We start from the raw sequence: 5,656 nt of genomic DNA on the forward strand, positions 1-5,656 counted from the left end.
CATTAAAATTAATAAAATTTAAAAAAATTTTACTTAGCAAGTAAATTTATTTATGAAAGCAGAACCACATCACAGTAAGTTGATTTTTGTTGCTAGAAAATTACGAGGGAAAACCTTAACCCCATAAAGAACAAAGGCTAAAGGCACCATCCTTTTTTTGGTAATGCACAGTGGTTGAAGTTTGTAATCATGTGTTTCTACTATACATGAATATGCATATATTTCAAAGATGATTTTTAAAGTTTCATATTCTAGTTAATAACTATAATTGTAATTATTTTTAAATACTTTGCTTAGTAGCTGATATTCTCTAGTCATGTTGTAAATTGAAATGTATAAATTTTTGATTCATGACCCTACCCTTGAAACTCACCAATCAAAATGAATACCATTTTATTGTCAAATCAAAAGTTTAGCAGTATTAAACATTAATACTGTCACCGAAAAAAACCCTGCTATCATATAAATGAAAGGATAGTGACTTTTACATAGCACATGTGGTAAAATATGTATGAAGTATTTAAAGATAAGTAAGTTGTTCATTTATTTATACATAGAAAAATCAAATCTTTTACACACCTCCTTGAAAGTTTGTAGAATAAGCAGAAGTGTTTGGTTAACCAAAAGTTTGATGGGAGGAACCCCCAGCACCACAGGAGAAAGATGTGGCAATTTCCTTCCATAAAGTTTATATCCTAAGAGCCCCATGGGAACAGTTCTTCTCTGACCCATAAGAGCACTATGAATTGGAATTGACCTCATGGCGAAGGGTTTGCTCTTTTGTTTGGTATTTTCCAATTTATATTAAACATTGCTTACTGGTTAGTAATCCTGTAGGCAGAAATTATTATTATTAACAATAATAAAATAACATACATCTTAATTCATGGTTACATAGTTGGCTGGAAAAATTCCAGTTTGACCTCGAAGTTTTCCTTCCCACCAATCTAAATGTGAGTCGGTTTTTTAAATAACCATGATCTTGTCTCCAGCTTGAAATTTCTTTTTTTTTTCTCTGTAAATTTTTATTAAAATTAATTAAAAAATAAAAGAAAGAATGTGACATTAAAAACACACACACAACATTTTCACATAAAAGGAAAGAGAAACAATGCCACCACCAAGATGACAATATATTTAACATTTGAAGTCAGATGCATACAACACGCAGATAGTTCTCTCTGACTTTTAACAGAGCAAGAATAAGTCATGACTTACATACACATACAGGTAATAGAGATGTTGCATTTCTATATTCGTTGTTGTTTTTGATGAATACCGTGGAGTCAGAACAGACTCATAGCTGACCCTTTAGTGGTTTTTCAGGCGCAGCTATGTGTGTGCATATAAACCTGTGTGGTCTTACAGATTATTAAGTGGAGCTCAGGAATCCTCATGGGACAATGGAATGTAGCAGACATACTGCATTGAGTGAGGAGCTGGACATACCATTTGTCTTGGAGTAATTATCTGTGCCCACATCTGTCTCAGCCCTTAAGCAGCAGGTAAGGTCAACCATCCAAGGCTATCCAGCCCACCTCTCTCACCTCAGACAGACACCTCAGTGATGTTGCCTCAATCACTGAGCCGGATGCCTTGCAAAGGCATCCATTTTATTTATCATATCATTGTAGAGCTTGTACAATTTATCAGCTTGTACAATTTATCAGCTTGAAATTTCAAATCTCCCGGCTGCTGTCCTTCAAAAGAATATAGGGCCGTCACTTCTATAGGTTGTTGTGAATTGCCAATAGCTTCATAGCTGGGAAGCTCAGGATAGAGCTTGTATGCATTTCTATTACTGTGAGATCCAGTGTTCAGCTGTACTGGGACAGATAATGGCTGTGGCCTTGACAATGGCTTTGGAGGTATTTCTATATTAGAAGCGTTCTTCTTTTCCCTTTCTGCTTTCCTTGCATTAATTCATTGTTCTTCATTTTCATACTTTTCTGTAAAGGAATCAAGAATTTCATAAAGATCTTCTGCTTGAGCTGGCCGTGGCATATCGCCAAATAAAATGTCATAAGCTCAAATATCTTGACAATAAGCTTTTTTATTAGTTTCTTTCCTTTCAATCAAATAGCTACCCTCTAACGATAAGCCAGCAAACAATCCTCTTGATTTGCAATATGTAAAGACACCTGCAGAGCTTCTTAAGACTACATTTCCTTCCAAATTCCTTCCCAAGGGTCCAACTGCTACAGTGAAGTTTCCACCAAGTGTTAGGTTACCACCTTTTGCAAAAGCTTCTACTGCTCTGTCATAATTCAATATTACTACCAAATCTGAGACCTCAATTCCTATTTCAAATCCTCCACCAAGACCAGCTATGCCAATGGCTGACGGTGCAGACCATTTTCCATCTGGAAGATGAACCAATACGATCCCACTGCCTCCTCTAGCTATTAGCAGAAATCCAGCTTTTATCATAGACAAAATTGCAAGTCCTTTAGCCTTAGCTATTACATGGGCAGGAATGATCTTATCAGGTCCATTTCTGGAAGTTATTTCGGTGAACTCTCTTAATATTTTAGCAGCCTTGTTTGCTTCTGATTTCAGATTGGATGGTATAGGGTTATTCATTGTGCCCCAAGGCCTTGTCCACTTCAGGCGACCCTCCAGCGCCAAAACAACTACCAAGGAAGACAAATAAAATAAATTTTAAAAATATAATGGTCCTTTACAGTATTTGTCTTTTTAAAAATTTTTTAATTTTTTAAAAATTTTTATTGGTTCTATAAAATTTCAATACATTCTGTTTCATCTATATACATTATGTTTCGCATATTCCTTCATTCGCATTTTGTTTCATAGAATCATTCCCACATACTGTGTTTGGGGTATTTTTTTATTATTAATTTCAATGAAAATTTAGAGACTTTGCACTTTTCTCCCTGTACCCCTCCCCCCAAATCACTCTTCTCTTTGAAAAGTAAAATAAAAATTATTTCATTATTGTACAATCCCTCTCCCAAGTCCACTCCACTATGCAACCTTCATCCTGGACTCCTGTCATAACAATAATACCTAAGCATATATCCCTTTTAAACAGTTCTCTCCCTCATCTGTTTCAAAGCAGTATGCATTATTTATCCCATCTTTCTCAGTCTCCCCCAACCCCGAAGTCAGTCCAATTTTACAACAGTGGCACTATGCAGTATTTGTCCTTTTGTGATAGATATTTCACTCAGCATAATGTCCTCAAGGGTCACCCATTATGAATAATATTGCATGAGTTCCTTGTTTTTCAATGCAGCATAGTATTCCATTGTGTGGATATGCTACAGCTTCTCTATCCATTTGTTTGTTGATGGGCAACTTAGGTTGTTTCCAACTCTTTGCTATTGTGAACAAAGCCGCAATAAATGTGGGTGTGCATATATCTGCTTGGATGTTGGTTATGGTCTCTTTGGGGTATATTCCCAGTAGTGGAATTGCCGGGTCAAATGGTATTTCTATTTCTAACTTTTTGAGAAAGCACCATACTGCCTTCCATACTGGTTGCACCATTTTACACTCCCACCAACAGTAAATAAGGATTCCATACAGTACTTGTGTTTATGGGACTGAGTTAATTCACTTAGCATAATTCTCTCCAGTCTCTCTCATGTTAGGTAGTAATTTACAAAATCATTGCTCCTGTGTGCTGCATAGTTCCATTGTGTAAATGTACCATAGTTTCTCAATCCGTTCCAATTTGTTTGGGCATTTGGGATGTTTTCATGTTCTTGCAATGGTGAATAATGCTGTTATGTACATTGATGTACAAGTCACTGTTTGTGCCTCAGTTCTCATTTTCTCAGGGAATATTTCCAAACAGCGGAATAGCTAGGTCATATGGAATCTCTGTTCAGCTTTTTGAGGAAACGCCAAACTGCCTTCCACAGTGGTTTTCTTTTTTTTTAAAAAAAAATATTGCTTCTTACTCTTTTTTTAAAAAAAAAATAATTTTCATGAAAGTTTACAGAGACTTAGGGTTTCTAGTCATTTATTGTTGCACTTTTCTCCCTGACCACCCCTCCCCACCCTATTCACTCTTCTCCTAGAAAAGTAAAAGAAAAACTCTTTCATTATGCATTCCCTCCCCTCAAGTCCACTCCACTGTGCAGCCTTCATACTGGAATCCTGTCATGACAATAATACACAATCATATATCCCTTTTAAGCAGTTTTCTCCCACATCTGTTTCAATGCAGTATACATCATTACTCCCCTCCTTCTCTGTCTTCCCTCAACCCCGATGTCAGTCCCGTTTTAAAACAGTGGCCCTATGCAATATTTGTCCTTTTGTGACTGAGATATTTCATTCAGAATAATGCCCTACAGGGTCACCCATTTTGCATAACATTTCATGGGTTCCTTGTTTTTCAGTGTTGCATAGTATTCCATTGTGTGAATGTACCAGAGTTTCTCTATCCATTCGTTTGTTGATGGGCACATGGGTTGTTTCCAGCTCTTGGCTATTGCGAACAAAGCCACAATAAACATAGGCATGCATATATATCTGCTTGGGTGACGGTTATGGTTTCTTTAGCGTAAATTCCCAGTAGTGGAATTGCTGGGTCAAATGGTATCTCTATTTGCAACTTTTTGAGAAAGTGCCATACAGCCTTTCATAGTGGTTGCACCATTTTACACTCCCACCAACAGTGAATAAGGGTTCAAGTTTCTCCACAACCTTGCCAGCATTTGATGTTTGCTGTTCTGTTAAATTTTGCTATTCTTACAGGGGTGATATGATATCTCATAGTGGTTTTTATTTGCATCTCTCTTTAGAGCTAGGGATTTTGAAAATTTCTTCATGTGTTTGTTTGCCATCTGTATGTTTTCTTTGTTGAAGTGTCTGTTCATATCCTGGGCCTATCTTGCAATTGAGTTATTTACCTTGTTGTGGTGCTTGAGTATTTTCTAAATTCTAGATATAAGTTCCTTATCTGAAATGTCATTACCAAATATTTTTTCTCAGTCTGTGGCTTCCCTTTTTACCCTGTTGGGGGAGTGTCTTTCAATGTCTTTTGCCCATTTTATAATTGGATTATCAGTCTTTTTCTTCTGGAGGACTTACAGGTTTCTGTAAACTTTCATTATGAGACCCTTGTCTGAGACAGTATTGCCAAATGTTTGTTCCCAGTCAGTAGGTTTTCTTTTCACACCCTATTGGAAAAAGTTTTTTTATGAGCACAGAGATTTAATTATTCTTTTTAAAAAAATTATTATTAACCAGTTGGTAAATTGTAAATAAAAATATTTTCCAAAAAAATTATTATTAAATTTTATTAGTTTTAAAGAACATTTACAGAGATTTTGGATTCTCATTCATTCACTGTTGCACTGTTTTCTCTACCCTCCTCCCCAGTTCGTTCTTCTCCCCCTCCCCGAATGTCTGTTTTAATTGTCCAATTGCCACAGTGCTTGTCAAAGCCAGTTCTGCTTAATCTCCTTTATCAGTGTGCCCTTTGCCATTCCCTATCACTCCTCCCTGAGAGAGACTTCACCCTGATTCATAAGGAAAAGGGGATGGCATATTCTCGTAGCTACTTCCTGCTGAAAAGAGACGTTGTGGGTTTCAGCATGAAGATCTTCTCTCACTACTCTAAAGGGCCCCTTTGGCAGTAGGAAACACATAGACTATTATGGAGATTGATTTTGGAATTTAG

At 36.5% G+C, this 5,656-nt stretch overlaps 1 pseudogene; it reads right to left on the bottom strand.

The window, feature by feature from the left end:
- Window positions 1-879: 879 nt before the first annotated feature.
- LOC102855642 lies at window positions 880-2,583 on the bottom strand (annotated as a pseudogene).
- Window positions 2,584-5,656: the final 3,073 nt, after the last annotated feature.

This window comes from Elephantulus edwardii, unplaced genomic scaffold (assembly GCF_000299155.1).
Source record: "Elephantulus edwardii isolate Elephantulus edwardi_28Jun2011 unplaced genomic scaffold, EleEdw1.0 scaffold00708, whole genome shotgun sequence".
Lineage (NCBI taxonomy): Eukaryota > Metazoa > Chordata > Mammalia > Macroscelidea > Macroscelididae > Elephantulus > Elephantulus edwardii.